The following is a 24,913-nucleotide window of genomic DNA, read 5'->3' as shown; positions in this document are numbered from 1 at the left end:
TAGACACAACACTTCCTCCACACATATATAATAAATTTCTTTCTGGACATTGTTTGCTACTGGGATCCATAATGATTTGGGGGATCCAAAAAAGACTCTTCAGAAAGATTGGTTATATGAAAATAAATAATATTTGAAGGTCTTAATTATATCTAATACTTTTCCCCCTAGGGGCAGAAATATTTTAAAAACATATTTAATGCATTTATTTTATTTTTTTCTAGACCACAAAACCCAGTTGAAACAGTAATATTCATGCTGTTGAAACTGAATATAAAATGCTCCTGACATAGAAAAGTGATTTTACACTCAGATGCAGAACAGACATTGAATAAAATTGTGATTCACTTTTAGTAATTGTCTAACACTGGACAATTGTGCCCCTCTCCATTCTTAAACATTAATGTCTGTAATAAAGGGATTTAAAATGGTATCGACTTCATAGGCTTGTATGACTTAGAATAGTTCCAGGCGTGCATTGAGCAATACATGAATAATGATTTCATGTTATAGTAGTGTCTAATGACAAAACAATAGTAAGCAATATTAAAACCAACAGTATAATAATAGTTAAAAAAAAAACTTACAAAATTTGGAAATGAAATCAGGATTCTGAAGAACAACAAAATCTGTTTTGATATAGCTCTTAACTATGCAGTCGTTTCTCCAGTGTAAGCAATTTAGATATGAACGTTCAGTATAATATGGGTTTATCCCAACAATTTCATGTGCTGTTTTTGTTATAAAGATATTGATTTTGCCCTATGTGCTGTTACAGTGGGTTCAATAGTGGTCCCACACAGTACATTCGAATCTAACACCTGGTACCTGTATATGTGACTTTATTTGGAAATATAGTATTTGCAAATATAATTAAGCTAAATATCTCTAGATCCTAAGTCCAATGATAGTTTCCTTATAAAAGACAGACGAGACACAAGGACACAAAAGAGGAAAGTCATGTTAAGACAGAGGCAGAAATTGGAGTGATGTGTCGAAAGCCACCAGATTTTTGGCACATTCCCCAAATTCCAAAAACTAGGAGCAACGCATGGAATGGATTCTCCCTCAGAGACTCTGGAAAGAACCAACATTACTAACACATTGATTTCAGACTTTTGGCCACCAGAACTGTGAGAAAATAAATTTCTGTGGTTTTGCTATCAAGTTTGTTGTAACTTACCATGGTGGCCCTGAGAAACTAAGACAGCTCTCTCTTCTATATTTGCTCTTTTGGAGACTCTTTTAATCTTAAATTTTCAACCCTGCATATAAAATTAATGTCAACCGTTAACTTGCATTAATAACTCTTTACAAAATTGCCTTTTTAAAAGTGAAGTCAGTGTCTCTGATGCACTTTGATCAAATTCTAGTAACCGAGATTGCTAAAAGCTCTTTACTATATAAAATGATGACCTTCTTTCCTGAATTGTTTCTTAAGAAGCACATCATCTGTCATGATTTCTATCGCGAAATAGTGTCATCTATCACAACTCTTGTCATGAAATGAGTTAGCTGGATGTAGGCCTTTATTTGGTGGAAGCACACAAAAATAGGTATTTGTTCTTAATCAGTGTCAGAATATCCTAATGAGAAGAAATGCTGATACTGTCTTCTTATTTCCCTACAGTCTGTCTCTTTGACTCTAATTAGGTGAAAACACACACAATTAACCACTTTAGTTGGTTTCATGGGGGAAGAGAAATTACAAAGGAAATTCAAATTCTGCTAATTTTCATCAAGCCATTCCTCAGGTGAATCTTTAAGAGACTGGTGATTACAATTATTCTATAAATGAAAACTCAACAATGAACTGTTTTTAAGAAGGCTATTGTTTCAATCTCCTCAACTGTGGTCCTGTTAGAATAAATAGTATAATATGGATTTCCCATGGAAGCATGTAATGGATTAGCTTTGGAGTAATTATAGTATTATTTTGGCTTTTTGTTTGGTTTTTGTTGTTGTTGTTGTTGTTGTTCTTATTGGCAGAGGATATAGATCTAAGAACTTCCCATCAGTATCATTTCCCTTAAAAATAAATTACATGATTCAGTACTAAGTCGCTAGAAATCCCCAGTTAATTATGAAAATTGTCATAATGAAATATGTGTATTTTAAGGATTTTTTCTTTTTGCCAAGTTTTCTTAAAGCAAACTATGCCTGCACTTATTTCCTAACTTGTTCTATGTGACTACTGAAAGATACACAAAGGTATGGATTTATTAATGACTGCTGCATGCAATTATTTGTACATAAAGGGATGGTTCACACAAAATACGTGTTATTTTAATTACCTACTTTTTATAATCCAAAATCATTTTAACCTATATAACCTTATAAAATAAGTTGATAATATGTATACCCAGAAATATCACATACACATTAGGACAACTATCAATACTCTCTTAGAAAATAAAGTTATATAGTATAGCAATTTACCAATATAGCACCTCTGCTCTACTTCCTTCTTTTCATTTTGTTCTCACCTACTTTTGGGCATGTGTCATGGGGGAGATATTTTGGAATTTCAAGGAAGTAAATGATGAAATGAGATTCTATCAATAGTCCCAATGTATTTTAACCTCTATGATAAAAGTGATTCTCTGCTTATATGGAGAACAATGCTTCCATATGACCAGTATTGAGAATCTCAGTCACCTTAAGCATAGACAAAATGGTATGAATAGAATAAAATATCTTTGGTTAATTTGTCCTTTTTGAAAGCTGGAAGAAATCTGACCCACATTTAGTAGAGACAAGTTTCCAAGACATCAGTTCAAACAGAAGGCTTCAACTCATTGTAGTCCTATTCACACTTTTAAAAGGCCGCAGGGATAACAGCAAGCCACAGGCAGTGTGCTTCCACACAGTTGGCAGTGCAAGGTCTGAAAGAACACATGCTGTCCCCATCTCGCCCACTAGATTTCTGCTGCCAGCTTGGTGTAAGTTCTCTGGTCATTCAGCATTGATTTCACTCTGAGTTCTGTCACAGAGAAGCCAATCAGGAGTGATTGTTAAATTGTCTCACTTCTAAACAGACAGTGAGCCTGAAATAAGTCCAATGTCTGCTCAGTCTTTTACCTTGAAAGTGTGGAAAGAAAGGGTCAAAAGCAATAGCCACATCTGAAATACCTGAAACCTTTGAGATTAGTTTATTAGGAAAAGAAAAATTAGCTTGCAATATTTTAGTTAGAGTGGTCTCAATCCAACCATTACTGTGTTCTGTCTTGCTCATCCTGTGTAGTTATGTGATAATGTCAGGCTACATTTTTTTTTAAGGAAAAAAAAAAAAAAGCAAACTTGAATATGTGTACATTATTGACCTTCTATTCCTAGATAACAATCAATTTTATCTTATATCAGTTTACTTATCTGTTCATTTATATCATGCCAAGGTAATTTAGATTGTGTCTGGTAAAACTTTATTTATTCATTTATGCTTTTTTGCATACAATCATTATTTTGAGTTTTTAGTAAGTCAAGAAAAATATGAGCAATGTTATCGATATTTATTTAAGGCTCCAGATTACATCTGGACCCCATAAAAATGAATATAAAAGTGATTTCTTTCTCACACGATACTGAAAGTTACTTGAGAAGTTGTGACTATTTTCATAGATAATTTGTGTTGTGTTTCTTAAGCAGTCTATGTCATGATTATGGAAGATGACGCCACGATTCTCTTCCTGTGGACACCTTGCTGATATCTTTTACAGACAGAATCATCCCTGGAACCTAGGATACCTAAGCTATAGCTGAATGTTTGTTCACAAAACCACCATTGCCCGCCTCCTCAAAATTTATATGTTAGATCCTAATTCCAACTGTGGTGATATTTGAATGTTTGGTCTTTGTGATTAGGTCAAAAGGATGGAGGTCTCATGAATGAGATTAGTGCCTTATAAAAGAAACCCTAGAAAGCTTCCTTGCCCTTCTAGCATGTGAAGATACAGTGAAAAAAATGGCCTCCTGTGAACCAGGATACAGACCCTCCCCAAATACCAAATCTACCTGTGTGTGCCTTGACCCTCGACTTCCCAGACCCAGAACTGTGAAAAATACATTTCTGTTGTTTATAAATCATCCAGTTTATAATATTCTCTTAAGGCAGCCCAAACAGGTTAAGACAATATCAGATCCATTCCACTATGATTCAATACCTTTAAACTCTATCGGCATATATGTTTTCCGGATTTGGGGCAATGTGAATTGGTAAAATCTTGCAAATTTTTTTCCCATGTCTAACAATTCTTCACCAGTTATACTTTGTACCTTACCTATGTGTTCAGCTGAGACTTCAATCTGATGATACATCTAGGAACAATGAGAGAGGGTAGGAGTAGGTCCTCGGAAGTACCAGCAATTCTTTGCAGGGCAGTGATCTTCAGGAAAGGGAAGATCAGTGTCCTCAGAAAGAGAGACAAGCTACACTATTGACAAGGAAGGTTTGGGGATACTGGAGGCTCAAGGTTTGGATTCATCAGAATCTTCCTATATATGGCCCCTTATGTATGTACAGCAAAACAGGAAGACATAAGGGGAAAAAGAAGAACTGTTCCGACACACATAGCTAGGGTAGTACGATAAGGCCGAGGAGAATGAGCGTTAAGTTGAAGTGTCTTGCTTTCTTTCAAGACGTTATGTACTCTTGCAGGGTAGGGTTCCCCCTGATTGGAAGAAACTGGAAACCCAATCAAACAAGACCCTAAGCTCAGCTCTCAGTCAAATGGGTCAGTATATTGTCTGTTGGTTCAGCCCAGCTACAATAAAAAGATTTGAGGAGAAGAAAGTGAGCAACAATGTTGTTCTGCTGCGCAGAGGCTACCACCTCAAGAACTCCCCGCCCAGGGTCTTTCTGCTCCATTTTAAAGCTCCCAGTACTCCCAGTTTCCTCATTACCCACTCACTCTCCTCTGAACACTTTCCACTTCTCTGTGACCTTCCTAACTCATACCATACAGAAATGTAGCTCTATGTTACTGTATGTTACATAAACTAAACAAGGAGAAAAAGGTTATTAGCAGCAAGATCAAGAGCAAGACACACAAACTTGCTGAGATGCAGGGCACGCATCTATAAAGGATGTTAATAATTTCTAACAGTATTTGGAAGATTATTTCAGGGAATACTTGTAAGACGCAATATTTTAAAAACTAAATTAACATAATAAATTAATTAATTAAAATATAAATTATTGCTATTATAATGCTAAAAGGAGTAGAAATTGCCTTTTTGTAGCTACAGCACATTGATGATTCATATTTAGTGCAGTGTTTATGAAAACCAGTCTTTCTTAGTCCTTCGCTAACTCACAGTTTAATGTCATTTGTAATGTTTTTTAAAAAGATTTTATTATTTACTTATTTGACAAACAGAGATCACAAGTAGGCAGAGAGGCAGGCCCGGTGTGGGGTGGGGGGAGGGTGGGAAGCAGGCTCCCCGCTGAGCAGAGAGCCGGATGCAGCACTGGATCCCAGGACCCTGAGACCATAACCTGAGTCAAAGGCAGAGGCTTAACCTCTTGAGCCACCCAGGCGCCCCTCTTTTGTACTTTCAAAAATGTTTCTTTAAAGAATTTCAGACACTAAAATATTTTCTATGTACTTGGTAATAAGATATGGTATCATCATAACCGTGTTATATAGATTACTTGTGTGCACTTACCATCATGTTATTCATGCCATTCAATATATCCAATGAACCCATAAAATGGTTGGATCAAATTTAAGGCAAAATTCAGTTTCAAACGTGTAGAAACCACTCCCCAATATTAGCATCAGTGTTTTTTCTCTACTCATTGTGTAAAATCCAGCAGTTACATGTAATTTTATCTGACTTTTCTACCACTCGACTAAATATCTACCTCAAGGAAATAAGAGAATTTACAAAATATATTTAGGAAAGTACATTTCATGCAGACAATTTTAACCTACTCATTTGGTAATGTTTTTTCTCATATTGGAGAGAAGAAAGGGTACAGTGTTTATTTGACTGTAAAATGTATTTCATGGTAGAATTAAGAATTATTTGCATAAAGTGCAATGCTTTGATAATTGATTTCGTGTTGAAAGAAACATAGGAGAAAGACCAGAAATTATTCCAAGTACTAAGGTTATTTATAAAGTATGTAAGAAGATGACAAAAGAACAGATGAAAGTAGTTAAGAAGTGGATATTTTTTATAGGAAATAAAAAGAAGCAAGCCTTACATTCTATTCATTTCCAAGTTATACAAAGTAGCAAGCTGAAAATATTTTGAAGAATGGAAAATAACTATGTATTTGTGTGTGTGTGTGTGTGTGGTGTGTGTGTGTGTGTTAATATAGTGTATATGTGTGTATGCATGTGTGTTTGAATTAATTTTTTTTAATAATAAAGAATTGTGGGATTTATTTTTAAATAATAAAAAGTTTCTTTCTGCCTTTAACTACTTCCCTTCCATGTAAGCCTTATTTTGTTTTTAATCTGTCCATACGTCAACCCTAGGTTTAGCCCTAGTCTGTCTTAACTTTATCATAATTGATTGATACTGAAGACTTCAGGAGGAAATTATTTAACTGTGATTGACTGGGAACATTTAACTTTATTGAAAAGAAACAGCAGGAGGAAAATGGAGGAAACAGTAAATGTGCTCATTTGGACGAAAAAGACTTCAGACACAGTTTGGCTCCTTGTGCTGAATAAAGGCTTATTGAGATTAAGTTGACATAATTAATTAAATAGAAATTTTACATCCTTTCTTGTAAAATGGAATTAGAAATGAAGATCTTCTTTGAAATTTAATAAGACATGAATGTGTTCAGAGACTCCATAATGAAATACATACAAATGGAATAAAAATCAGCAAGATAATCATATTTTAGAGACATTTCAGAAATATTTACTTCTGAGACATATTACCTTTGAAAGACTTAATCAATAGGGTAGGCAATACATATTATGTATTTCATATATATAAGTATAGTCAGAGAAGATCTCATAACCATTCACTGATAAGAACCTTTAGGTTCAAAGGAACAAAATCATAGCATTAGCAAATGGTTGGTCTGTCAGTTCACCCAGGTTTTCACACTTTGAATTCTATTTCATTGCTGTTGTTTTTCTTCAACATTTATTTTCCATTATGCTCCTTTTGCTCTCTTCAAAATTTAAGATGAAGTACTAATTCCTCTGGTAACAATTTCTGAACAGGCTATTGAAAATGTAGGGGAGGAAAAACAATTTTCCCTCTACCCTTCCAGGTTTTTGGCTGAAACCCCTGTAATATAAGATTAACAAGAGAAAAACAAACAGAACTTTAATAACATGTATACCCTCTATATACATGGAAAAATACACAGGAAAACCAAGTAACTACCCCAAGCAGCCCAAGCTGCCGCCTTAGAAACCATCTTTAGTAAAGACAAAAGAAGATGTTGGAGTGGGAAGTAAGTTATGGGAGGTTACCAGAAAAAGCAAAAGGGTAAAGTAAAAAGGTGTAAGGTTGTTATGCAGATTTAAATCCAGATTTAAATTGTTGCCTTCTCCACTGAGAAGAGTTTCTGGAGCTTTAGTCATCCTTTTCTCCGAGTTAGAGAGACATCCTTACAAATGGGATTTCCTGTAGAAATGTTAATGTCTCCTACTAAAGGGAAACTTTTGCTTGGTTTTCAAAGCTTCTCCTTATCTGCTATTTCTTAAAAATAACCAGCTCAAGATAATCCTTATGTAAAAAAAAAGAAAAAAAGAAAAAGAAAAGAAAAGAAAAAGGCATATTTTGGGGCTGCAAATTCTGCTTCCCCTCAAAAGTAATGAGCCAACAGCTAAATCCCTGATAAAAAAAATACTTATATAAGAATTGAAAGAAAGCTATTTTTCACAACCTAGAGAGTAGATAAATAAAATTTGGGAGAAAAAAAAACAGTTTGCATGTATTTCTATTTTTTGTCCATTTGACTAAGCAAATTTAAATTAATTTGGAGATATCCACATTCCAAATTCTTTAAAATTACCAGTTTACAGTAATTTCTATCAAAATTTACTTAAAATATCAGATATTGAAGGGAAGCTAATATTGCTTAAATATTAAGCTTATATTATATATGTTTATTAATAATAAGCTACTATTGTTTAAATGTGGTTGTTGATAATGTTAGAAAAGAAACAGGCCCCAAATGGAGTCTCTGATGTTAAGCCCCATTGAGACTTAATACCTAACCTAAATGGAGTTTTAGCCTCTCCCATGAGTGGAATTTTAAATCAGTGGAATTTCCTGATCAGTACATCCACGCAAATTGACAAATCTTTTAGAATGTCTAAAAGTAAGAAAGAGAGGTTCATTTGAGCCCACTTTAGGACAGCTGCCCGGGAAACACACTCTCCACAGGAAAGAAAGTGTTCCATTGTATGAACAGTTTTACAGGATTATATATATATTTTTACATTTTGTTAAAACTCAAAAGATTATACATTAGAATATAGGTGGAATCACAAGTTTCATAGTAAACAAATGCAGGCAGTAGGAGCATTGATCCGCTATCTCAAGGACAAGATGGTTTTCCTTCAGGCACTCGTTCACAAAGCAGATGTATAATGCATGCATAGTAGGCCATAAATTAGGCTTTTGTAGTGAAAGAGGTTTATATACAGTCATGTTGACTTAGAAAGAAATCTAAAATGGCTTCCCTTGAATAGGAGGCCTCTGAGAGCTTTTCTCTCATCAAGCATTAGTGAGAGAATCTACAGGTCAGATTCCCTGCCCTTCCCTCTCAGAGAAAAGGTGATCTTGCCTGAAATAATCCTTTCTTTTCTTTTGCTAGTAACTTCCTGTCTTGCCCTGTTTCTGTCTATAAAAGCGTTTCATTCTGCACAGCTCCTCCAAACTCCCTTCTATTTGCTTGGTAGGACTATGAGATGTTGCCCAATTCATGAATCCTTGAATAAAGCCAATGAGATCTTTAAATTTACTCGCCGAATTTTGTTTTTTTCACTATGAGTTCATTAATTACACTATGTAAGTTTATAAAGGTGTAAAGAAAAACAGTCTTAGAACATGGCATTACTTACTAGCCAAATCATAAGTTACAGATCTTGATTACAGGGAGAAGACCCAGAGAAAACAATAGGCAGAGAAGGAAGGACCAACATGAAGATTGTTTCACTACATTATTTAATCATTTCCTTATCTCCAAAAATACAGTCCCTTTGTCCTTTCATATTTTAATTTTCTAAATCTCTTCTTAGGTTTGAAGCCCATGTTGACTATCACCCTTATATTTTTTCTTAATTACTTTTTTTTTTCCCAGACAGCTCATTCCTTCCAGTATTTCTGCAAACAATGCCAGTGTTAATCTCCCATAAGTAGGGATACCAGTAGACTACTGAGTTCATAATACATTTAATACGGTTACATTGAAGTTATGGATACAATCACCCACCAGCATGGCAGAGTTATGTATTGGTATATGTGATGAAAAGAATTACACAAATACCAATGTTAGCATTAAATAAGGAAATAAATTAAGAGTAGAAGGTTGTAGGACTGAACACACTGACAGTTTTGCATTCATGAGCAACCCTGGTTTGCTTTCCCAGGATCATCACTCACCAGAGTCTGTAAATGTGGCATTTTGATGAAGGTTGTCTTTATGTGATTGGTTGCTTTCATTTTTTAGATGTTTGAAACAGTCTAAGAAACAAAATAATATATCAAACGGTGCAAGAGAAAATGAATCCAGGAACTTTATGCATAGTATTTTGAATGATGAGGACAAACTTGCAAAAAACAAAATTATGCTAGCTAATATATAGTCAGCTAGTAAAAAAGAAATAATTCCCCAAATCCAAGTAATATTTAGAGACATAAAATAATATTAATATATGCACCTATTTGGTCAATGAATGTTATTTTTTATTACCTTATCTCCTAAAATAGAATCTTATTCACCAAGGCACATGTTTCCTCTCCATGCTGTACACACTTAGCAAAATCTTTGGCAAACAAAGATAATGGTAAGTATTATCAAACCTTGAATATTTTTTGAAGTAGCCATTTGTAACAAGTGTGTGCACATGTTTCGTAATGCTTGCTGTCTGAACTGAGTTACACATTCTGATTTTTAGTAACTTAATGTGTCTATCTTGAAATAGTCTCTTAAAATTATTGTTCCAAATTTGTAATTTTGATGAAGGTGTATAAAAATTTCTGATTGTCAAATTCTTTTTTATTTATTTATTTATTTATTTTAATATTTTATTTTTTATAAACATATATTTTTATCCCCAGGGGTACAGGTCTGTGTGATTGTCAAATTCTTATTATAATTTTAAGAACCGAAAAGATCTTAAAGATCATGTTGTAGTACTTTATCTAAATGATGAAATTAGTGAGTGGCAAAAAAAATAGGTGACTCTCCTACTGCCTCATAGTTTGTAGTATAAATACTCAAAGTAGGGTGAAAAATCTACTTTGTCAGCTATCAAGACAAAATGAAAAAATTTGTCTTCTCTTGAAAGTCTTATTTGCACAAAAAAATCCTTACTCTCTTTGTAGGCCCAAAGAGTGTTAAAGTCTTACAAACTAAAAATGCACTATCCTCATATCATCGATAAGTAAAAAGTGATGAATTTGTAACTTACTGGCTAAAATTTATTAAATTTACCATAAAATGGATAAAATTAAAGGAATGATAAAGTTCGATTAAACATGGTTTATAAGTAATCCTTTCAGAAAATACACTTACTTACATACACCCTCTTGGTAAAAATTACACCAACTAAAGTAACTAAACTAAACATTTGATAGAAACAACTAGAGAGAGAGAAAGAGTGAAAGAGAGAGAAAATATTAGTTATTTCCATAGTAAGAATTGTGGTAAAATTTAAAGCCCTAGATTCGTGGTTGTAATCAAGTACAGTGATATTAATCTCTATGGCCTGCAGATTGGCTTCCAATTAACCGTGTTAAGCTAAGCTCCACCCTCCAGCCTCTGGCCCTCAGTTTCAGGCTACGGACTAGATTCCAGTTTACTTTTGGGACCAGCAGTGGCAACAGGTAGCAAGGCTGCACATCTCATTCCGAGACCCGAGCTGACACATGTAGGTCCTTGGAACAGGTCCCTGGAATACAATATAGCAAGTGCAACACTGCAAATTATTTTATATTTCTCTTATTATTTACTGTAGTTGCAAAATAGATATTCCAGTTTAACTTTCCCAAGTAACAAATTGGGATTCCTAGGACTGTTAGAAAGGTAATGTATTTTGTTTGTTTGTTTCTTCTTATACTTTCCTAAGATTTTAGCTGCGAGAGTGACTTTTCAAAATTTAATATGAGAAGGTCAGATGCAATGATTTTTTTCCTGTGAAAGGAGGCTAATATTTAAGAGAGAAACTTTGCCTAAACTATGCTTTTTTATTGAATACTTTTAAGTTATGCTATAATAACAAACACTCACATAAGTGAGAGTTTTTTATTCACCAATAGATGTAAAACAAATTTCACAAAATAACAAGCATGGAGGATGTCTACCTAGAATGTAACTAATTTGATTTTACAGAATTCGAGAAACATCTCAATTCCAAGTTTGTTCAAGGTACACACACACACACACACACACACACACGAACATGCATATTTAAGATTTAACTGGAGAAAGCATTACTTGCTTTGAGAATATTTTGCTGTTGTGATAGATTGTTACTAGAGAACGCACCAATCTCTTCTACCTTCTCTTATCTTACCTGAGTAGCGCCCTTACTAACGGATCTTTACTGACCACATCCTTTCAAATGAAATTATAAGAGGACATTTACGCAACCATGTTTAGCAATTTTTATACAGTTATTCTACTGCCTTAATAAGAAAGTTCATATAAAATCTAAGTAATTTAACATCTCAGTATCGAACTCTCTTTAGTTTGAAATAAGACAGTATTTTATTTCTCATTAAGGCCAATTAAATTTAGCAAATGTAAAGTGCATAAGTCTTAGTGAAGCACACGCCTTGGGAAAGGACCACAAGAATTTATTATGCTTTATGGTTCATAAGCTTGGCTGCTAATAAGAATCACCTGGGAAGTTTGTTAATAATGCAGATTCCCAAAACGCAACCCAGAATTAATGAAGCAGAATCTCCAGAGAAGGGGCATGGGAATTCTGTTTTTTAATAAGTGTCTCAAATGAGTGGGATTACCTGATTATTATGTTTGAGACTCAAGTTCAAGGATAAATGTGCAGCATGACTAACAGTCATAAACGGGAGTCCTCTAGTTGGGCTAAACATTTCGTTTTCATGGTAGATGAAGAATCATTGACATAGTTTAATTATGAATAAATGAACACACATGTATCAGGAAGATAACTCTGACAACAATGAGATAAATGGCAGTGAGGCAATAAATGATATTTATGACTAAGATGTCCAGTGAGGGGGACATATAATAGGATTGACTGTGGCACTTAGAAAAGAAGGGAAGGCTTTGAAAGATATAAGGCAGTTGTCTTAATCCAATTTACTGATTAAATATTAGGATTAAGAGTAATCTACTGTAGTATTTTGCTCAGGCTACCATAACAAAATACCACACACTGGATGAGTTTAACCACAGAAACTTATTTTCTCATAGTTTTAGAGGTTGGAAGTCCAAGATCAAGGTGTCTGCGAATTTGGTTCCTAGCTCTCTCTCTCTCTTTTTTTCTTTTTTTTAAAATTTCATTTCTTTTGAGGCTTCTCTCCTTGGTTTGCAGATGGTCGTCTCTTTGCAGCTTCCTCCCATGATGTTTCCCCTGGTGTCTCTCTGTGTCTCCAGAGTACTTATAAGGACACTGGTCACACTGGACAAGGACCCATCCAACGGGCCTTATTTTAATGTAACCAGATAGTACAAGGCTTTATATCCAGATACAGTCACATTCTGGAGTACTGGAGGTTCAGACTTTAACATATGAATTTTGGAAGAAATAATTGAGCCCATAACATTTATGAATCACAGAAGACACCAAGTATGATGATTCTGATAACTGATAAAGAAGGCGCCCTTCTTTAAGATAAGGAATACATGTACATACAAGCTGTGTGGGAAGTGAGGTCTATTTGAACAGGGCAAGTTTGAAATGCTTACAGTAAGTTCGTGCAAATGCGCAGAGAGACAACATATGTATGTACACGGATGAGGAATGCGTTCTTGTATGCATGTGCGTTCACACAGGTTGGCTATATATAATGATGTTACTAAATTTAAAAATGTATGGTAAATGCTGGGAAAATTGGATAACAAAGAGTTCTTACAATTTTACTTCAGAATGTCCAAAATTATTATAATGGATTAACTTCAAACTAATTCCTTTTTCCCCTTCTATCCATTTTGTGCAACCAACAACTTCAAAACCCACTCTCCTTGGTGAGAAAGGCTTCCCCGGACGCTTCATTAATTTAAGCTTAGGCATTACTTAGCACTTCTGAATCTCTGCTTTTGCTGCTCCTTATGTGTAGCTGGATGAAAAATCCAGTGGTTAGTTAGGTAGTTAGTTAAAAACTAGTGCAGTCTCTATTGTCTTGATTGTCTTTTCTGCAAAGAAACTTGTCTTAGCTACTTGAGACATTTCAAAATCTCTACCTTTTAAAAAAAAACTAATCCTCCTTTATGTGATTTAATAAGATTAGTTCTTTCATTCAACTAGAATGTTCAATTAGAACATGAACAGCTTTTCCATACGAGGTACTGTTACAAATACATGTTACACGAGACAATAAGATGTCCATAAAAAAACAAATGACTCAAAAATATTTTAGACCTCAGTCTATGACAGAATCAGACAAAGCAGTATTAAACAGAAAGAATTCAGGGAAATCTCTTACGAAAAATCATGTCCAGTAATTTTTTTTTTCTTCCTAAATGTATGAGAAGGTCATCAGGATTTTATGAGTCCACAGTTTGCAGAGGAATCCCAGCAAGGCAAATCTGTGCACTAATGCTATACTATTTTAATAGAATATCTCCATGCACATAAATACTAATTTATTTCTAGAAGCAGTCTATTGTCTTCAATTTACTATGCTATATGTTTTTGGTCAAAACTAACACACATTAATAATTTTTAGAAAACTTTAATAAAAGTGAAATACCTCTTGTTTAAAGATTTTAACATTATTCCTTATTTTCTTTTCTTGAAATGAAGTATCAATAATAGTATCTACATTATTATACCAAAAAAGTCTAATACGTTACTCATTATAGTATATTATGTATTATATAATGTACTCAGTATATTATGATAGAAATATATATCTATGTCTAATATAGATATATATTTACTATCATAAATGTTTAATATTGTATGTGTTTATTATCATTTTCTTTGAAAATATTCTTCAGTACTTACAATTCCAATTTCATTTATGAAGAATACTTTTTTTTTGTTGACATAGACATTTTGGACAAGAGTAATTCAAGTAAGTATAACAACATAAGAATTCATTATGCTATTAATGGAAGTAACATTTGAATATTCACATTCATATCTTTTCCATGAAGGAGTTTAAAAATTAATTATCAAAATGGGGGGAGCTCTAAGACTTCAAGGGCACCCCACACATGTTTTGTTATGATTCATCCTAGACCATCTGCAATGATGACAATAGTTCAGTAAAAAAATATGCTCATATGTTTTTTCAGTTATGTCCACCTCCTCCCCAAACTGTTTTTCACTTCCCACTGATGTTGATTATATTTATTACATAAATATGGTAGAAAAGATCATTGTGTCTTTCCAGCTGCAGTTACCTGGAAACTAGTCCTCAATTACAGCTCTCATGAGTTTAGGGCCACCTTCTTATGTCTGGTGAGCCAAATCTCTCACTATCCTTTTGAATAAAGTTGTAGAATATATATTTTTTTCTTTTTCTTTTTCTTTCCTTTTTTTTTTCTTATATTGAAGTACAGTTGACGCACAATGTTATGTTCATTTCAGGTGTACAACAAAACATATTTTCTTCTTACTGTTTAGTTAGTATTCTCCCTCATTCTTACAAAACAGAAGACCCATCTGTAAAGTGTAATTTTAAGCAGTGGCACAAATGCATATTCTTGAACCACTGAGTTGCCCAGCACCTGGACAAATTGTCTATCTGGTTTTCTCCAAGATGTTGCATTATTCTAATTAGATACAAAATCATATATTTTAGATATTCTAGTGTCTGTTTGTTTTGTTTTTTTTTTTTTTTCTAGGTACTTTTGTGTTAACATTTAGTGGAGCAAAATGTAAGCTACTCATACTAAAAATATATATATCAGGTTTAACAGTTGTTTTAGTCAGTGTTAGATGTGCACACACAAATTGATGTTCAGAAAGGCTTGTAATATGCTCAAAGTCGTTATGTCAGCGTTAAAAAATATACTTACCTATTTTTACTTCCTGATTCCTTTTCTCAATAAACCACAATGCCCCTAAGAAAGGCAAAGTTTCTTTGCTGACAGAAGTTAATACGATCCAGAATCTTATTTTTAGTAGTCTGGGGTTATCATTTAATGCTATTTATCTATTGATTATTTTGAGTATTGTGTTATTTGGATGACTCTATTAGTTCTAGGCCAGACCTACACTTAGGCTGTCTTTAAAACGAATCGTTTTTTTTTTTTTTTTTAACTAAATAAGATTTCATATATGTTCCAAAATTTAAACTATGGATATTAACTTTATATAGCTCCAACCCAATTTAATTGGTAGCTAATTTTTGTTTTAACTTACAAAAAGTTTCATTGTTATTCACTATTTCTAATTTATAGGGTTATTAAGGCTATAATTACTTTTGTTCTGTAAAAATCCGATGATAATAAGAGTTTACCTTATTTTTTACCTACTTTTATCTACCGGATATTGACCCAAATATTATTTTTTCTTTGTTTCTAATTTTTTAACTTTTGGTTTCTATTTAGTTTGCATATGTACAAACAATCCCCAAATAAATTCCTCCAAGTCTGACATGGTCTGATTTCAAAACTCATGTAGTAAATTAGCTTTTTGATATCTCTACCCATGAATCTACAATGAATTTTCAACTTAACATGCACAAAATATAAATCCTCTTTTTGTTATCACCACTTTATTATCATGGGGGAAAAATAATAATTTCTTCTACCCCTCTAGGTTCTTTACCGAGACGTCCCTGTAATGAAAGACAGAAGTTTAATATCATGTATAGCTTCTGCATACATGGGAGATAACCAAGAAAACTGAGGTGTTCCCCCAAAATGGCCATTGCTGGTACCTTAAATACCATCTCCATCTAAAGATGAAAGATATTGGGGGCAGGCTAGTTTGGGGGAAAAAGGCAGAGCAAAGAAGGAATTTATTATGCAGATGTAGGTCATTGCTTTCTCCACTCATTAAGAGTTTTTAGGGTGCAAGCTCTGCTCCTCTTCATCACTGAACAGGCTTTTCTCCCCTGCTTCAACAATTTGGTAAATGACAACTTATTCACCCACTTGTTCAAGCCAAAACTTGGGACTCAACTTTGATTTCTTCTCCCAACACATCTCACTTCTCGTTACGTACAAAGCCTGTTTGCTTTACATTAAAATAAATCCAAAATTTGACCAATTGTGTTCTTTCATAGACACCTCAATATTTTTATGGCTTGATAATGAGATCTTTTGTTTTCTCCTACGTTTTTCACCATAAGGACAAGTGTGGACTATCCAGCTGGAGTTTCAGAGTTTACTTGTAGCATAGCTAAGACCGAGCCCTGGCAAGACTACCATAGACCAACCAGCCTATCAACTAACTACACAAATCCAGCTGAGATCGGTGAGCCTGTACCAGTTAATAACAACGTCTTAGACAACCCACAGACATGTGCGAGAAAGTGGATTGTTTTTTGTCACGACATGTGTGTGTTTGTTTTTGTTTGTCCACAGTGATACAAGATAATTTAATGTCAGCAGAGCTATCCCACACATTTTAATTGATCCTTAAGTTAATGTTTTATTACAGTACAGTAATTGATTATCATATTGGTTATACATTTTAGATATTTGAAAACTAAGATTATTTATAACATACCTTGGAGTGAAATTATAAATAGCAAGCCTTCTTAAGCCCAATTTTAAAGAATTCTTTGTGAAACTTCAATAACCGACTTTTGGCCATTTAAATAATAACACAGTGTTAAAGCTTATTGTCTTGAAAAAAATAACTGTAAGTTTCAGAAGTAATGCTCCAAAAATTGAATTAATATATATCTAATTGATGGCTTTGGAAGTAAAATCCATTTAAAATGTTTCAAATGTAAATATCTTTCTTGGTAAGTGGATTATGCACCTCATCACTTAGTACCCAACCATCAATTCTGCTTTCATCTTTGAACAGTAATGCCATTTATGACATATAAGAAAGCTTGCATTTGGTTAGTAAGTTGGATGAGAGTCATCTATATTTACTGTCAAAAGCAGCAGCAGAACACTTGCATCTGTAGAAATAAATTCACTTCCAATATGAAACTATAAATCTCTTCAAAACAGGCATTTACAAAAGAATGAAAAAGAAGTCTAGCATCATACTGTTATGTTAATTATGAAAGTAGTAATAATTAGTTCAACTGCACATGGTTAAGGGTCATCTGGGTACAGTCTTGGTAAATTCTGACTACGGTATAGCAAAAGTAGAAACTGATATTGTGACAAGAAAGTAGGCAAACAGGAAGAGGATCAAAGTACTAGTTTATTAGTACTAGTACTAAATAATTTGACCGTCAAAGAGAGAAAATGATTCTCCTAGGTATTGTGTTGGGTTAAATGCAGTAGGGCTGGAAGACAGAATAGCATGGTAGTTAAACTCAAACATACATACTTATTAATGCAGTAATATCTAGGAGCATTGGAAACAAAGGTATGGACTGTGCTAATAACTGAAATTACTAGGAGAAATATGTAGGATTTTTGTCGAAGTGACTCTGGAAGTTTATACACTAAGTGACTTATTTAGTGATACAAAGAAGTTGTTTTGTATCCTGAAAATGCCATATAAAATCTCCATAAAAGGAGAAGATGAAATGTTTGAAATATACCTATTTTCCCCTTCAGATTTTTTTTTTATGGCAAATAAAATCTTTTAAGCATGCCTGGAAAAAAAGATTTCTGGAAACACTGGAGGAAAATTTTTGTCACATAGTAAAGGGAATTCAAAAGACAAGACATTTAAGGAAAGGTGAATGGAGAAATATTGTACACGGGACTCAGCAACAACAATGTGGAGGAGAACAGAAAGAAGGGGGAAATGTCAAGATAATTAGAGTATAGCCGTCTATAATTTGCTTTTCAAGGGAAGCAAGGTGTGTGCTTTTAAAACATGAATCAGATCAATACCCTCAACTATTCTAAACCTTTCAATGTGCTCCTGCCTTCACTTATAGTAAAAGCCAAAAGCATTACCTCTAATGACATTTCTGATTTCATTGTCAAGTACCCTGCTTATCACTTACCTTTTTCCAGCCACACTGTTTTTGTTGATCTTCCTCAAACCCATTCAGCATCGTCTGTTTTGGGACCCTTATATTCTTTTTTTCCTCTGCCTGAAAGGCTTTTCAGGCATCTTCAGGACCTACTTACTCCCTTATTTCCAGTCCTTGATCAAATTTTACCCTCTCGAAGAGTCCAGTTCTGACCACCTCAATTAAAACTGCATCCCACTGTGCTGGCTTCGGCCGCACATATACTAAAACTGCATCCCACAAATGCTTCCTTTCGAATACTCCTTACTTCCACAGCACATACCTCCTTTTGATATATGCTTTTATGTACTATCATTGTTCAGCTAAAGGATCTAGACGAGCACTTTTCTTGGAGTACTCACTATACCAATATTTGTTGAACTGAATTGTTCAAATGCAAAGCTAAATGGTCATAGTGGTGGGAATATAGATTTATCAAAAGAATAAGGAACACCTCATTCAATGGAAGAATAGTAAAGATATTACAGAAGTATAAAAAAATCATATTACGTTATTAATGCATTGAACAAAAAGTATCACACTGAAGATGGTTTGTGACAATCTTTCACAGACTATAAAATGTGACCTAACCTAAGTATTTCTGCTTGGAAGATGATATATTTTGGGGAAAGGGTGAATATTTACAGGGGTTAGCTTAGAAAGCTATTTATGCCAATCATTAGTTATTCCCTAGTGTACCATATTATATTGGGAAAGAATAATACAGTTAAAAGGAACCAAATATTCAACTTTAGAGAATGAATATTTAGGGAGGAATTACAGGGGTTTACATCAGGTTCATGCTGGTGTGTATGTGTACTCAGTGAGGGTGTTTGAGTGTGTATTTTTATACACACATGCTTATATGACTGAGTGTAATACGCAAATAAAGAAACTACACAAAAGATGGCAAATGAGGGACGCCTGGCTGGTTCAGCCCATCTAGCACGTTAACTCTTGATCTCTGGGGTCACAAGTTTGAACCCCACATTGGGCATAGAGAGTACTTAAAAACAAAATCTTAAAAAAACAAGATGGTAAGTGTTATATTTGGAAATTTTTTAAAATGAGAAAATCACATGAGGATGAGTTTATAGAGACCATGCACAAAGATCCTGGAGATATAATCCTGACCTAATCAAAAACAGGTAAAAGTGAAATTTGAAGACAGTGATGCTGTTAAGCCAGGAAGCGAGTGGGTGTGAAAACAATACTTTGGGCTTTGTAACTTTGTGCACAAGTAATACAATTTGAGTTACAAGTTAAACTTTAATGCAATATTATAGAAAAGACATCAAGGTACACAATAGTAACTAGAGAATAACAATAGGGCAATATTCTATGTTTTCAGGAAATATTTTTAATAAGATGCAAAATCAAGCGAAGTAAGTGATAGTTTAAAAAATAGATCTATCACTACAGAAATCAGCCTATGTGTATTTGGCTACCATAAACAAAGGAAGGCGACACTAATTTTCTAAATAAGAGAGTTACGGCACACAATTTGCCTGATGAATATTGTAAGTCTAAGACTAGATGTATTTTTCGGAAGCTTCTTAGACTCCTAAGGAACTCATGCTTTAATGTTCCTGCAATTATCACTAGTTGTCACTAGATTCTCATTAGTAGTGTGAACTTTTGTGTAGGGTTCTAGGTTCCAGAACTACATGTAGCAAGACAATTTTTATTTTACTTTTGATTTTTTAAATTTATTTATCTGTCAGAGTGCAAGCAGGGGGAGCAGCAGGCAGAGGGAGAAGCAGGCTCCCCACTGAGCAAGGAGCGGAACTTAATTCCAGGACCCCAGGATCACAAGGCAGATGCTTAACGAACTGAACCACCCAGGCATCACATAGCAAGACAATTTTAAAGATGCATTAAATACTTTTTTTTTAATACTTTTTTTCCTTCATGAATTCCTCCATGCTGTCATTAATACAATCTCAACTGTTGACTTTTTATTTATTGGCTATCTCCAGAAACTAGACTATAATGCAATTTTTCAAGTCATTTGCCATATTATGTGTATAATGATTTATAAATTAATCATTTCCCACTTTATAGTGGGAATAATACCTTTTTCAGTAAACCATAAAAAGAAAATAAGAAATATTATAACTTATCTATCAATTATTCCCTTTAGACAAAACTTTGGTAAAGACCAAAAGATTTTAGAAATTATATCAGTATGAGGTAATGATAGATTTGTTCTGTGCTACAGAATAAAATTCTACACACATGTGAAAAAGTGACTTATTAATTTAAAGATAACTTTTAAATCACTCTTCATCCACTCAACTAAGTCACTTTATTTCTCATGTAATGTACTCAACACTTTCTGACGTGGTTGGTATTATATTTTTAATATTAAACATAGCCTACATAATGTAAAACATATTTTTAAGTAAATGTATTATGTTCATAGCCAGTGTTTCAGCTTTTCCTAATATGTATTTGATAAAATCAGGCATATAAAAGTAACAAAAAACAGACAAGAAAATGGTCTACAGCCTCATCAGTTAATGATTAGATAAAAGCCCTAGCCATACAAAAATACAACATGAAGAAAGCAATTAAGAAAGTACTTCAATAATTCTGACATTCAATATTTGGGCTCTACTGAAATACACTACTGTGATATTCTTATGCCAGTAAATTCTGAGAGAAACATTTAATTGTATTTAATACACCAATAAAGAATACAAATACTCAAAATTATTAAGAAACCAGAAATCTTGGGGAGAAAATTATCATACAAAATCAGTATCTTTAAAAAAACCCTCAAAATACTTATTGTTATGCTATGTAATAACATTTGACAACTCACATAAATATTTAACAGTGTTTCCTACTAAAGAAAAAATAAACTTTCAACTGTGTTACAGAAGTCTCTTTACATTGAACGTAGCAAGTTCATGTCTAATGCCGAATGAGTACCGTTCTGTCCTGATGGCACTGGAGTCCTCCATGCCCATTTTCTAACTACAGACAGTGTACTGTGGACTTCTGTGAGGTTTCACCACCAGACATCTGCCAGTTCTTTCTTCCTTATAACGTCCTATTTCCTTTTGGAGAATTACCTGCCTCTTTCCAATTTCTGTTACTTGTTGGGAGGGTAAATCCCAACCCCTTCAATAAGTCAAGGAAGACAAAGTCCCATATGATTTCAGCCACAGATTCTGGAAAAGGATTGAGAAGAAAGAAGAACCAGTTGTCTATTGTAACACAATACACATCCAGATTATTACTGTTATCAGAGGATTTTTGCTTCTATATTCCGGATCTCCTGGAATTTCCTCAATCACATTCTCAGACCGGTTTCCCAGGCTCCCATCAATCCATTTAACCCCTTACATTCTTTGGGTAAACTTAATTTTACTTATTTTCGCCAGCATGATTTTTCCATAGATAACTACCAGTTATCCTCAACTAGCTAGGGTAGTCTCGGCTATGCTGTGATAAATTGTACTACAAAATGTCAAAAACTTTTATTTCTGGCTCGTGTTATATGCCCAACACAGTACAGGGCTTCTGCTTATCACAGAGGAGCCCAGGCTGATGGAAACTCTACTTTCTTAAAATGTCACCATTATGGCATGAGGCTCCAAGAGATGTCCCAGCAGGACAAGAAGTCTCCTATAATAAAGTGCTTCAGAAAATTTCCTGCATCACTCAGAACCCACTGATCAGAACTAGTAGCCCTTTCCTCAAAGGGGCTGAATATGGACTCTTAAGTGCCTGGAAGGAAAGAGGAACCAGGTCAGTCTAAGAACTGGAAATCATTACCACACATTCCTAAACAATACACCATAATTTAACTATCCTAATGAATAATCATGATGAAAACCCAACAAACATGGCCCAGATTTTTATGAACTCTCCAGTTTATGCATAATGCATAGTGCACATAGACCACATTATTATTTCTTTACTAATTTTTTAAATAGCAAAAATAATATTGATGCATTCTACCCCCCAAAAATTAAATACACTGAATTCCTGTCAACTCTACCCCCCGCCCCCCACCCCATTCTAAGTCTGCAGCCCAAGGGTAAGTCTGTTTTTATTAGGCTGGATCTGCCAAAGTGCTGGAGAACAGAGATCAAGTAGCAGCATCAGCTCTTCTTAGTGGCTCTGTGGGTATGCTTTTCACACAGGCAGTTTGGCCATAATACTCACTTCATGGTTTGAATTAAAGGTTGCCTGGGCTTAGTCACACACGTCTCTATAATTCAAATATACAGACAACCTATGAAAGTTCTACCTCCTGGGTATAACAGCAATGTCAACAGCAAAAATTAAGTGGATGCTAGATTGGACTGGATAACAGGAAGTAATAGTCCTATGCCTCACGTAGGACTTCAGTAAATCTAGAAGGTACAGAGCACTTTGAGGTGACCAGAATGCTAATTTCCTGCTGTTTAATATGGAAACTATAGCAAGTACAAATATCCTACATGTTAAGGGATTAGTGGGCACTAACCCTGAACTAAAGTTACTTTGTGAAAAGGAGTATCTCCATGGCTTTCTGGTCAAAGGGGTCTCTTACAGCTTTTGGACAATCAATGTGATTTCTGCTTTGAGTCTACTTAATTTAGGTTCAGTGTTAGTTTGCGTAGATATCCCAGCACGCACACCCAAAAATTCTAACTTCAGGTCCCAAAAAACATGTTTAAAAAAAAAAAAAGAAACTATTGGGGCGCCTGTGTGGCTCAGTGGGTTAAAGCCTCTGCCTTCAGCTCAGGTCATGAGATCTGACCTGGGATCAAGCCCTGCATCGGGCTCTCTGCTCAGCAGGGAGCCTGCTTCCTCCTCTCTCTCTCTGCCTGCCTCTCTGCCTACTTGTGATCTCTGTCTGTCAAATAAATAAATAAAATCTTAAAAAAAAAAAAGAAAAGAAAAAGAAACTATTATTATGGGAAGGAAGGGTAGAGATGCTTAAGCTGCACAGCTTTCTAAAAATATAAATAAAAAGGAAACACGTCTTTAAGGAGAATCACAGAGATAACAGTCATTCTCAATGATTTGAAAATATATTATGTGAATCCTACTATAGCCACATTTAACTCACCTCCTTGTAACGATAGACCTTATTATATTAAAGATATATAAAATATAAAAACATATTATGTTATGTGAATCCTACTATAGCCACATTTAACTAACCTCCTTATAACGATAGACCTTAGAGAATCATAGTTAAGAACTTCAACTGAGGGGCGCCTGAGTGGTTCAGTGGGTTGAAGCCTCTGCCTTCAGCTCAGGTCATGATCCCTGGGTCCTGGGATCGAGCCCCGCATTGGACTCTCTGCTAGATGGGGAGCCTGCTTCCCTTCCTCTCTCTCTGCCTGCCTCTCTGCCTGCTTGTGATCTCAGTCTGTCAAATGAGTGAATGGAATCTTAAAAAAACAAAAAACAAAAAACAAAAAACGTCACTTGATGCCAGTGTCCTATCTATGGTCTTTTTCCTAGCATACATGCAGAACTTCCACTCTCTTGAGTAGTTGTTGATTTGTTAAAGATTTCTTTTTTTTCTGTCTCCCTAAAAACTGAGGCTAATTGCCTTGTCCAGCCCTATGCTGCAAAACTGTCTGCAAAAAGCTTGACTATCTCAGTGTTCTATAGAACATCACACTGATCCAGCATGCCAGTATCAATACGCTGATGAGCACTGGGGATCAGGAAGTAGCAGTTGCTCAAGTTAATCTGGAGAGAGTTATTTCTATCATGGGATGGGATATAAAGTCTATGAAAATACAAAGGCTCTACACTTAGGGTAGTTTCTGATGGTACATTTGACTGGAAGCCTATTAAAATATTCCCTGCAAAATAAAGGCCACATCATTGCACCTTGCATCTACTACTTCTAAGAAAAATGTTAAATACTTTGTGAGCTTCGTCAGATATTAAAGAAATGAATAATAAATGTGTCTATGCTGCTCTGTCCAGGCACTAAGTTTTGAGTAAACCTCAGAGCAAAGGAGTGTTTCTCTAACTCAATTCAGGCTTCAGTACAAATAATAGCTTGATCATCACGTGTGAGTGGTTCCAACGATTTTCAAAGAGTCTATAACAGATTGTTACCTTTAACAAAGTCATAGAAAGCCATGAAGAGAAGACCTTGGGTGTTTTCAATCAAAATCATGTCTCTGTAGTAATTTTGGGTGGATTGCATGTACTTAGCATCTGACAGAAGCCTCATCATGGCTCCCTAAAAGCTGGAGCATGCTAATTATTACATAAAGAGTTAGGCGGGAGTCCCTGCTACTGCTTCTTCACTCCTACTCAAGAAAGCAAATCAAAATCAGAAGCGCTTCTGCTTACATGAGGAACTGCAGAGATAAGCACCCAGTATCACATATTTGAAGAATGCAGTGGGATGCTCTCACTGCTTTCAATTCACCTTGTCAGTCCTTTTGCAGCAATCAGAAGGGACATGACTTACAAC

This window comes from Mustela putorius, unplaced genomic scaffold, assembly GCF_011764305.1.
Source record: "Mustela putorius furo isolate JIRA1106 unplaced genomic scaffold, ASM1176430v1.1 tig00000407_pilon_pilon_pilon, whole genome shotgun sequence".
Lineage (NCBI taxonomy): Eukaryota > Metazoa > Chordata > Mammalia > Carnivora > Mustelidae > Mustela > Mustela putorius.
Note: the sequence above shows the minus strand (reverse complement) of the source record.